We start from the raw sequence: 12,827 nt of genomic DNA on the forward strand, positions 1-12,827 counted from the left end.
ATTGGTGTTCATCTGTTTTATAGATAAGAACAGTAAAACATGCAGTATGAATGTGGTTTGCATTCTACAGATTCTTGGCTTCAGTACGGCTATATTTTAAATAGTGGCCCCAAAGATTCCCGTAAGAGTCTAACTAAAAGATACTTCCTGGAACATCTAACAAAACCTGTATCTTTCTCCACCGTACTTGAAATGACATTGGCATTAAACCAACCTGTAAAGTGCTGATAAAAAAATATTGACGTTGTACGTTTAGTGTGCGTGTGTGCGTGTGTGTACGTTTAGTGTGTGCGTGTGTGTACGTTTAGTGTGCGTGTGTGTACGTTTAGTGTGCGTGTGCTGTGCGTGTGTGTACGTTTAGTGTGCGTGTGTGTGTGTGTGTGCGTGTGTGCGTGTGTACGTTTAGTGTGTGTGTGTGCGTGTGTGCGTGTGTGCGTGTGTGTACGTTTAGTGTGTGTGTGTGCGTGTGTGTACGTTTAGTGTGTGTGTGTGTGTGTGTGTGTGTGTGTGCGTGTGTACGTTTAGTGTGTGTGTGTGTGTGTGTGTGCGTGTGTACGTTTAGTGTGTGTGCGTGTGTGTACGTTTAGTGTGTGCGTGTGTGTACGTTTAGTGTGCGTGTGTGCGTGTGTGTACGTTTAGTGTGCGTGTGTGTGTGTGTGTGTGTGCGTGTGTGCGTGTGTACGTTTAGTGTGTGTGTGTGCGTGTGTGCGTGTGTGCGTGTGTGTACGTTTAGTGTGCGTGTGTGCGTGTGTGTACGTTTAGTGTGTGTGTGTGTGCGTGTGTACGTTTAGTGTGTGTGTGTGTGTGTACGTTTAGTGTGCGTGTGTGTACGTTTAGTGTGTGTGTGTGTGTGTGCGTGTGTACGTTTAGTGTGTGTGTGTGTGTGCGTGTGTACGTTTAGTGTGTGTGTGTGTACGTTTAGTGTGTGTACGTTTAGTGTGTGTGTGTGTGTGTACGTGTGTACGTTTAGTGTGTGTGTGTACGTTTAGTGTGTGTACGTTTAGTGTGTGTACGTTTAGTGTGTGTGTGTACGTTTAGTGTGTGTGTGTACGTTTAGTGTGTGTACGTTTAGTGTGTGTGTGTACGTTTAGTGTGTGTACGTTTAGTGTGTGTACGTTTAGTGTGTGTGTGTACGTTTAGTGTGTGTACGTTTAGTGTGTGTGTGTACGTTTAGTGTGTGTACGTTTAGTGTGTGTACGTTTAGTGTGTGTGTGTACGTTTAGTGTGTGTACGTTTAGTGTGTGTACGTTTAGTGTGTGTACGTTTAGTGTGTGTGTGTGTGTGTACGTATAGTGTGTGTGTGTGTACGTATAGTGTGTGTGTACGTTTAGTATGTGTGTGTGTGTGTACGTTTAGTGTGTGTGTGTGTGTGTGTGTGTGTACGTTTAGTGTGTGTGTGTGTGTGTGTGTGTGTGTGTGTGTGTGTGTGTGTGTGTGTGTGTGTGTGTGTGTGTGTGTACGTTTAGTGTGTGTGTGTATGTGTGTGTGTGTACGTTTAGTGTGTGTGTGTGTGTGTGTGTGTGTGTGTGTGTGTGTGTGTGTGTGTGTGTGTGTGTGTGTGCGTGTGTGTGTGTGTGTGTGTACGTTTAGTGTGTGTGTGTATGTGTGTGTGTGTGTACGTTTAGTGTGTGTGTGTGTGTGTGTGTGTGTGTGTGTGTGTGTGTGTGTGTGTGTGTGTGTGTGTGTGTACATTTAGTGTGTGTGTGTGTGTGTGTGTGTGTGTGTGTGTGTGTGCGTTTAGTGTGTACATAGGCAGTCATCAGTCTTGACACTAAACAAACACAAATGTATGTTTGTGTTATTTGTTGTGTTTTTATTTATTTTGTAGTTTGAAGATACATTTTTTAAATCGTTTTTTGCTTAGATTTGTGATAATTTCACAATTGTTTCACTTTGCAGCTTTATTCTGGCGAAGAACTGCCCATTAAGAAAGAAAGAGATTGAGTGATTTACAATAAATCAATCATAATTTGTTTTCACTGTTACTGGGTATAATAAATAGATTTTGATCACACTTTAAACGCTGCCTTAAAGGTTGAAGTACAATAATATTGGCTTTACAAGTCAAATGACTAATGTTTTGGATTCTCACACTCTTAGAGGAACCATTCACTCAAAGGCAAAGGTTCTTATAAGTACCATTTCTGTCTAATTTTTTTATAGTCTAAAGAATCCTTTTTCACATTTTGTGAAACAGAAAGGTTCTTCGAATTTTAAAGGTTGTTAAATGGTTGTTCTATGTCATTATGAAGCACCTTTATTTTCAAGAGTGTTTAATAAGAAATTTGAACCTTTTTTATAAGTTATAGCAATTGTAGTTGTAGAGAAACCATAAAAGAATATAAATAGTAGAATGAATAGAAATGTTTGTTTTCATAAATATTTTTGATGTCTGTTCATCCAAATACACCACTTTTTAGATTAGTCTTTATTTACAGCACTTTATTTACGTTTAGTGTGTACGTTTAGTGTGTACGTTGTGGTTTGCATTGTTGTCTGCGCTTGGGTTCTTAAATGAGAGATCTAATGAGGGATGAATGCTTGGTTTGTTTCTATATTTTATGACCTTGTGAGCGAAATTACGTAAACCTTTTGAAGAGAAATGTATTTGCCCATAACTGATAACACAACTACAAGCTTTTAACAGAATTAAAAAGATGCTAATCATTGAGATTGTTTCTACAATTGGCCCTCTATCATGCAGGACAAAGACACCTATTCATGTGCAGCATGCATAGGCTATGTCACAAGTTCCTTATGTTGAAACTAAACACATCTGCTTTGTGTCAAAAAAATTACCTGTCTTTTGTCCAACATAAATTGCTGTTTTGAAGAGCATCAAATAGCAAATTATTTGAAACTATAAAAAGCTTTTGGGATGGATGCTGAAATCTTATCCAAGGCAGGGAATCAGAATGACAGCCCCCCACCCCGGAATGTATGGAGGGCCGCACGTGTTCAAGAATTCCAGGGCCGATTTAAAGTACCAATCCGCCCTGATCTTAATCATCAAGAAAATGTGAATTTACCAGTTTTACTACCTTTTTTTGTAGATAGCCTGTTTTAGCCATCTGTCTTTGTCAATGCCACAGGAATGTGCAGGGTGAAAGGATTCAAATGTACTCATTAATTGATACTGTAATCCAACCCATGACAAATCCTTATGACGGTTAACTGAGTCTAAAGTTTTTCTGAAACCGATCTTCTAGAGACTTTTGAATCTGAAACTTTGTTTGCCTGTCAATCAATGTTTGCTATTAGGTTGACTGACATGTCTATGAGAGGCATACTTTTAGAAAAAAACTATTGTGTTGAAGTTGAAGTAAAGCTGGGTGTATTCGATTTATTTGATCAAATAAATGCTTTTGCATTACATTTCTTATTACAGGGACAGGTAGAAACTAGAATTTAACACAATTCTTTACACAACTAGCACAGACATTTATGTAACCATATTTTCTGATGAATGCCATGTGTTCAAATACAGATCATATTTTAAGATTGATAGGAAAGTCAAAATGAATTAAAGTACTGTCATGTGTAGTTTCATTTAAATATACTCTTTTCTTTTCCTTTATTCCAGTCAAACTAAAGGAGATTCATTTTCTCCCCATAACGGAAAACGAACAACCTTCCTAAACACATGTCAGTGAAACTGATTCACTAGGACATTGTGTGCAATCATCAAAGAATTGAAATTAATTTTTATGATGTTAATATGTTTACATGCGTTAATTGTAATTCAATATAAACTCAAATATTTCATTTGACACAAATCCACATTACATTAACAGCTTTATACTCAATGTATTTAATAATTTGTTAAATTTCTCCAAAGCTGTTTTAGCAAACATTAAAGTTTAAATTAAAACCTCAATGTAACTGAGAACACCATAAATCTCCTGAGACAGGAAAAACAACCTCTGAGCAATAAAAAAATCCTGTGAAGAGTCACTAAATGTTGGAACGAAACAAACACAGACACACAGAAACACAAAGAAACAGAATGCAGTCCTGACGTTTACCATGTAGGTTGTCTAGCGTAAGTGTCTTGACTGGTTTTCTGTGTCTTTGTTTTTTGTGTCATGTGTTGTGATATATTTTTACCTTGTTGGCTGATATTGAATATGTGTAGCTGTGTCTAGTTTACTTCCATATATGAATTAAACTCCTGTTCTTGTTCCATTCTCGGTTGGTCCTCGGTTTGCTTTTGTTGGTGATTTATCTTTAATGATCTCCCAAGTTATTTAGATTTAAAGATGATTTAAGGTGTTATCCTGTTTGTAATGGTTAATGCCACACCATACAGCAAAAAATAAATGAAATAAATAGGAATATGTGTAATATATAATTTAAACAGCATTTTATAAAGTTGACTAATACTGTATTTATAGGATAAAAATCACTCAATTCAAAAGATTTGTAATAGTGAGATGCTAAATCAATCAATTTACATTGTCCGGTGTAGCATCTGTATTGTGATGTGATGTTTTAAAATATGTTTTACTGTATATAAATACAGTATATGTGTAGTTATGATTAATTACCTTTCTAGAAATTTGGCTTCATAACTTACATAGGCAGTTTATAATATTGAAAGGTCTGAATCCCGGGTAGTAGTTTTAAGTAAACATCAAGCCGACATGGTGTTGAATTTAATGTTACGTGGAATTTCCAAGTCTCACAAAGGCGCCGTCACATTAAACCATGTGATTTCACAATTTGCATGGTTGTTATTTGAGAAGCTTATCATTTGCAATGGCACTGTTGTGTTTTCATCCTCATCAGTCTTGACACTAAACAAACACAAATGTATGTTTGTGTTATTTGTTGTGTTTTTATTTATTTTGTAGTTTGAAGATACATTTTTTAAATCGTTTTTTGCTTAGATTTGTGATAATTTCACAATTGTTTCACTTTGCAGCTTTATTCTGGCGAAGAACTGCCCATTAAGAAAGAAAGAGATTGAGTGATTTACAATAAATCAATCATAATTTGTTTTCACTGTTACTGGGTATAATAAATAGATTTTGATCACACTTTAAACGCTGCCTTAAAGGTTGAAGTACAATAATATTGGCTTTACAAGTCAAATGACTAATGTTTTGGATTCTCACACTCTTAGAGGAACCATTCACTCAAAGGCAAAGGTTCTTATAAGTACCATTTCTGTCAAATTTTTTTATAGTCTAAAGAATCCTTTTTCACATTTTGTGAAACAGAAAGGTTCTTCGAATTTTAAAGGTTGTTAAATGGTTATTCTATGTCATTATGAAGCACCTTTATTTTCAAGAGTGTTTAATAAGAAATTTGAACCTTTTTTATAAGTTATAGCAATTGTAGTTGTAGAGAAACCATAAAAGAATATAAATAGTAGAATGAATAGAAATGTTTGTTTTCATAAATATTTTTGATGTCTGTTCATCCAAATACACCACTTTTTAGATTATTATTTATTTACAGCACCAGGAGGCGTCAATTAGGTGTAATGTAAGGTTTATGTTCCTTTTGTTGATGCTCTTTGGAAAATGTTCTTAGTGTTTGCTAGGTGCCAATGAGTTCCTTGTTCATTTCCTTGTTCAACTGCACGTTAGACAGTGACACAAAGAAAACGAAAAAATTCTTAAAACAATTTGATTCCTTAATTTGTCTTGTATTCTGCAAAAGAGGGGCTGCAAGTGGTTGAACTGGAGCTCGATCAATGTAAGTTTATACACAGGTAAAGCTGCAGGAGGTGGAGAGATGCTGATATGACTGACACCAGGAGATAAGATCCTTATACATGTATACTCAGGTAATTATGACTAACTTGAAAAATATGTATTTATTTACAACAAGAAGGAAAATATTGTAATGCATTTTTGGCTCACATAAAACACATGCAAATGCAGAAAGAAAGTGTGAGGATTGGTTAAACCTGTGAAAGCCAGGCATTGTGTTATTACTGTCAGTCAAATTATTTTAGGCGTAATTAATGTATCTGTTGTGAATCATTTCATAGATTTACAAATATGTAAATAGATTATATGAAATTTGTGACAATTTGATCGTCATGTATAGTTGCCATTATTGTATTACTGTCAAAGACACAAATTTAAGTTTTAACAGTGTTTTTCAATGCGGTTGTTGCATAATGTGCTCTGTTCGAACGTTGGTGTCATTTAAATCAAACAGGAAGTGTTTAATTAATGAGAAACCAGTTTAAGAGAGACCTCTAGTGGGGAACATGAGGTACTGAAGGGGTATACCGAAGTGGAACCTGTGTCATCTGTTTTTGAACATTTTTGTTAGATTATTAAAAGTTACAATCGTCAAAAAATACAAATCATTATTTTAGGAACATTTAACTGCAGAGTTGTTTGATAAGAAAACTGAAATGAGCACATGAATTAGTGTGTACAGGGCAGGGATTATTTTCATCGCCGAAAAATAAAATTGTATTTACCCACATGTCCTTCAACTTGTATATGACTCTTTTTTCTGTGGAAAGGAGATATTTCGAGAAATGTCCACATTAAAAGTAATTTTGGGAGAATTTGAGAGGGACTTTTTGCATCACCCTCTAGTGGATGATTAAAGAATTTACATTTACATGTCATTTAGCAGACACTTTTATCCAAAGCGACTTACAGAGAGTCGGGCGAGCGATCAAGCGATATGTCATACAGAAGCAATAATACAATAGGTGCTAATACTAAGTCACTATTTCAACAAAAGCTAGAAGTTGAGAGAAAGAGAGAGGGTTCGTTTTTTCTTCATTTGCCTGTTATTCAAGTATTCACAGAAGAGATGGGTTTTAAGTAGTTTTTTGAATGTTGTGAGAGATGTGGTTGACCGGACTGAGTTAGGGAGAACTTTCCACCAGGAAGGAGTTGTGAAGGAGAAAGGCCATTTACGGGCTGAAAGCAGGGTTCTTGATGGGGTCTAGAAGTGTAGGAGGGTGTGAAAGTATGCTGGTGCAGATCCAGTGATGGGCCTGTAGGCAAATATGTGATCATTGAAGGACAGCGGTTCATCTAATATGACTCGGAGGTTCCTGGCGGTTTTGGAGAGAGTGATTGTGGTATTGTAAAGATGGATGGTGAGATCGTGTCGCACCGTGGGGTGTGCCGGAAACACAAGTAGTTCTGTCTTTGCAGGGTGGACTGGAGGTTATGCTCTTTCATCAAAGCTGATATCTCTCCTTGTTATAATACTTGTTAGTACTGATCAAGTTTAAAGCTGTAGAAACACCTTTTAACTTAACTCAAAAACCCTTGCACCGCAATGGCTTGTTTGAAATGTTTTATTTTCTAAAATGTTCAGGTATTTTTGAAATGCGGTAAAAAAATGAAATTACTACAGAAACAGAATGCAAATTTACAAGCTGGGTGTTAAATGACATGAAAAATAACTTGTTAATATTGCTCCTGGAATATTACTGTTTTAGAGACAAAGTGATGAAGTTTGAAAGGTCTTACATGGTATTAAGTTCTACATTCATAGAGAACAGATTCATAGATACAGATAAAGAAGCAGTCACGCCTTCCATCCAGCACATGGTGAAAGATGTTCTAATCTAGTCTTTGTGTGCTGTAAAGCAGGAAAGTTCACTTCTAAGTAAAAAATGCTGTGTCACCATCATAAGATGTTTTAGAGAACAGTGCTGTATTTCCATAGGTCTTTTTTTAGAGTTTTTCCACAGTCTGTTCTTTACATTTGTCATATGTCTTGCCAAATAATTCTATTGTGCGGTCACATCAGAGCAAATGCTAAAGTGACCGCTTGCCCAGGTGCCAGAGTAGGCTAAAAGTTAAACTACCCATCCTTCCAAATGTAACTTTGATACAGTATCAGGTGCATCACATGTTCATGTGTGAACCAACCAAGCATAACTCTTTTATTGTTCCAAAGAATCCAAAGAATTGTGTTGGCTTTTTGAGCACTCGGTACATGGGTCAAAGACGAAAATAATTATTTAAGCATTAAAACAATAATTGTAAAACTGATTTAAATTGTTATTATTTAAAAAGAATTATAGGTTTTCTTTTTAATTAAATTGCATTTTTGTTTTAGTTTTTCAGAGCAAAAAATTAATATCGTACATTTTTCCCTAATTTACAGAAGACACCCACTAAAATGTATTTTAGTGAAACAATCTTGTCAGGCATTTTTACAACAAAAACTAAAATATATATTTGACGAATTACTTCTGGTGTCATGATTCCGAGCTAGTTGTGTTCAGGTGCTTTGTTGTCAGAAAAATGGAGAACGTCAGATTCATGTTTGTGTGTGTCTTGGGAAAATGTTATATGGTAAAGTTTTCAAATCCTACAGTATAGTTTTACAGTCAGCTTGCTGACTATTGCCCAATATTGGTGAAATAATGGTTGTTGATTTTTTTTCTTTTATTGCTGGGTTGCATACAGAGTTTTAATGTTTGTATTCGCTCTGTTTTGTGCAAATTGAGAAAAACAGCGAGTGAGATCACAGTGCATGTACAAATTTCACTGTGTGTTTGCTCGTGTATATTGCGATGCGTGTCATTCATAAAAAATGGCAACCCAACTCTATGATTTAGCTTTATTTCCTTTTAAACTAATGTGGATATATACAGCATATATCCCCCAAATAGAATAAATACCACTGCAAACACAGCTGCGTTTCACAGATAGCAACAATGTCATGTGACTGACCTTTGGGGTAGGCCACTATATAACATCTTGATGGACCAACCACTTCCTCTTGCCTGGAATGCCTCAGCTCGTCCTGAGTAACAAGGAATAGGGACGTCATCGTTTGGTCTCATAGATCCATAGTTATGGACATACCTTCACCATGGTCCTTACCTGGATTACTAATACCATCAGGGTCACGAGGGGTTTACATTGCTTCCCCCTGCTGGTGTCCTAACAGCTGATAAAACAGCTGACCCCAAAGAATATGGATTTGCTACATTCACCCTTACTTCTGGTTGAATGGGCAAACAAATCACCAGGGATAGGTAAAGATTGACCGGAGTACGCTTGTGAGATTGTATCCACTATCCAATGTGACAATCGTTGCTTTGACACCGGTCTGCCTGTACATTTCTTGTCGTAGCATACAAAAGGTTGTGTGTGCGACTGCCATAGTGGGCGATATATGTACGCAGTGTCCTAACAGGACATAAAATAATATAAACAGACCCTGCAGCTGAAGCATGGGGGTCTGGACAAACAGCATTGTGTTCAATTACATGATTTATTGTGTCACGCTTAAGAACCTTGGTGAAAATGATGGGTTTGGCCAAAGAAAAACCCCTGCATACTCAGCCTTCCATCTTAAACAATTTTCACTGACTGACAGCGACTGCTATTCACCAACATTCTTGGCTGAACATATGGCCAGAAGATAAGCAGTTTTCCATGTCAGAAACTGAAGGTCAGCTTGACCCATGGGTTCAAACATCACCTTGACTTGAGTTTAAAACAATCATAAGGTCCCAAGCAGGTGATCGCATAACTCTTCCTGGTTACAAACGATATGCACCCCTTAAGAATTGGAAGACCAAAGTCTGTTTCCTCACTAATGTTTCCCGCTGCCATTGCGGAAGCGAACAGTTCAGTTTGTCATTGACAAGTTTACACACACACAATGTGTGCGCATTACTACAATTCACTGGTTGCTTTCACTTTCTGTGGCTGCCCCCGTCTCAGACGCATACGCGTTGCGCAGCTTCCAAATCATACTCAACCGCGGGTAAGCGCAAATGGACGAGCTAGACACATACACAGAATGTCATACTGTGGACTCGACTGTCAACATTTGTCTTGTGAATGTGATGTGTGGATGACTGCAGACCTGCCTGATGACGAAAATTGCGTAATGCTGGGGAATCACGATGCAAGCCCAACATCATGATGGCTGTCAACCATCGTTGAAGGATGGTGTCATTGTCTATTGGCCCAACCCTAGCATCTATCCCCAGTGGACCCCCTTGTCCGACCAGAGAATACCAAAGATCGCAATAAGTTGTCTCTGCCGTTGCAAGCAGATCGACTCCTGCCACACCAAACCTCTGCCAAACCTGTCCTACTACTTCGGGATGGAGGCGCCACTCTCCCAAAAGTCGTCCTATTGGGACAACAAATGCTTTGTTAGTCACTCCCGGTATGTACACTGAAAGGTAAACCACTCTGACTTCCATTACGCTGATATGTTCCGAAGTCCAAGGGGCTCCCAAGGAGGCAGACCTGCCTTCCCAAACTGCTCCCCACCCCGTCAGGGAAGCATCTTTCTTTGTTATCACCAACTGTCTCACTGGAATGTTCCCCAAAGAAACTCCCAGTGACAGCCACTTCTTGTTCATCCACGGCTGCAACATCTGGATGCACCTCCGCGTTACTCTTATCGTCACATGTCTGTGTAGTTTGGGATTGCGTCGGAATTGCATCCTGTATCTGGTCCTGATGGTATCTAGAACCCAAGGAATCTGACTTAACCTTCTCCCAACTGTCCAGGTGAAGTGAGAGCATGCTCTGACGATTCTGACATAGTTATTTATAGCCTCCATGGGGTTTAGGACCCCTGGGAAAGCGCCCTTTGAGAAAAAGCATGTCCAACTAGTTTTTTGACAAGTTGACCATGTTAAACATGAGAATCCAGCACGTTTAACATTGTAAAGAAATCAGAATGCACAACACTGTTGCACCACCCATTTAAGCTTATAGGAAACTAAATGAATGCTATAGTTGATGTCAGGTTTAATTAATGATCGGAAATATGTTGTTTAATTGTGATTTTGCCAGCGATTTTAGAAATAAATGTTGCCAGAGTATACTTTCCAGTATTCTGAAGCCTGCACTTCAAAAGAGATAGCTCTTTGTTAGCTCACACAACTCTCACCTCCTGCTACTGCATGAAGAATTCGGCCCAGCACTTCAGCAAAAACTCAAAAGAGGTGAGAAGTTGCATATTTAAAATAGATAGGGATATTAACCACTTTATCAATACAGCACTTTATAAGGAAGACATGAAAACATTTCATTGTTAGTCATTTAAATGAGGGCTAATTACAGTTTTCTTTTAATATGTCCAATTTAATACTAAAATAATTGAATAGGTAACGTAAATTAGGAGCATTACGATTATAAAATGAATATTTCTGAAAATATGTTCTGTTTCGTTTATATTTGGAGTTTAGTTTCTTATCAGTTTTATGGCATTTTACGATTATTTGTCACCCTGCAGGTAAGACATTAATTCTAAGCTCTGCTCTTTCTCTAAAACCAATAGAGAGTTTCCTTGGCTATGTGTTAGCGATCAGTGTCTTGCTGAAATGTCCACCCTGTTTCATCGTCATCATTCTGGTAGATGGCAGCAGATGTTTCATCAAGAATGTCTCTGTACATTTGTCCATTCATCCTTCCTTCAATTATAAAGTTTGCCAGTGCCGTATGCTGAAAACAGCCCCACACCATGATGTTCCCACCTCCAGACTTCACTGTTGGTATGGTGTTTTTGGGGTGAAGTGCAGTGTCATTTGACTTCCAAATGTGGTGTGTATTATGGCATTCAAAGTGTTCAATTTTGGTCTCATCTGACCAGACTTTAATAAAAGCCTGTGAAATACTGGGAGAATAATGTTCTGCAACAAACTTTAAATGAGCTTGAACATGTTTTTTCTTCAGCAATGAAGTCTTGCGTGGTGAGTGCATACAGGCCACTGCGGTGTGTTACTTATTGTTTACTTTGAACCGATTGTATTCCAGGTTTTTCTGAAGTTCCCCATAAATGATCCTTGGCTCTTGGACCACTCTTCTGATTATTCTGTTTACTCCTCTGTCAGAAATCATGCGAGGAGTACTTGGTTGTGGTTGGTTTCTGACAGTGGTGGACGAAGTACACTAAAGATGTATTTGAGTAAAAGTAGAGATACCTAAGGTAAAATATTACTCAAGTAAAAGTATAAGTGCTGCCTTTAAACTTTCACTTGAGTAAAAGTACAAACGTATTTGCCTTCAAATGTACTCAAGTATCAAAGTACTATTTGTTTTTATGGCTATAATGTCCTATTATCATTTTTCTCACAGGACTCTTGCCTAACTCAGTCTATGTGAAGACTCTAATGTCACTCTTGGCACACCAATCTATTAATAAAATTACATTAATTTGTCAGACAGACACTGATGTCTATTAAAATTAAATAACAGGACTTGAGAGCAGTTTTGGTTTAACATTTATTTGTAACAGTATTCCAAGTTTTTATTATTAAACTTAGACTTGCAATGGAACAAAATGATCGTAAAAACAAATATGTACTAATCTAAGTGGTTTCACTAAACCATATAACAGCACATTCTCGCTAAGTAATTAGACATTCCTCCAACTAGAATTCTTGAAAGAAGACTGTTGGTAATGTAAGAATATAGCCCATCTTCATTCCTGATAAATGAGACAGGTGTATTCCTCCTCTCTCATTCTTTTCACTCAGAGAAGGCACTTAAAAATGAAAGACTCATTCTTCTTTTCAACAATTTCATAAAAATCGCATAAGGCCATGGGTGTTGTGGCAAGTTAGATTCGGTAGTTTCTTCTTAACATTGGTAGTCAAAATGTTATGCTGTTGCAGACAGTTGCACTGAATCTTTTGTGATGTTGAATCGTATGTTCGTAGATAATGTTACCAAGGCGACAACAGGGGCAAGTTCCAAACAAAGCGCGTGATGTACTGTGATTGGTGGATCGTTTTACCAGTTACGTTTTTACTGACTCATAAATAAAAAGGAACGACTGATTTTGAAAATGTAGTAGAGTAAAAAGTAACATATTTGACTTTGAAGTGTAGTGGAGTCTCCCAAAATTGA

Source organism: Barbatula barbatula (genome assembly GCF_947034865.1).
Source record: "Barbatula barbatula genome assembly, chromosome: 5".
Taxonomy (NCBI): Eukaryota; Metazoa; Chordata; class Actinopteri; order Cypriniformes; family Nemacheilidae; genus Barbatula; species Barbatula barbatula.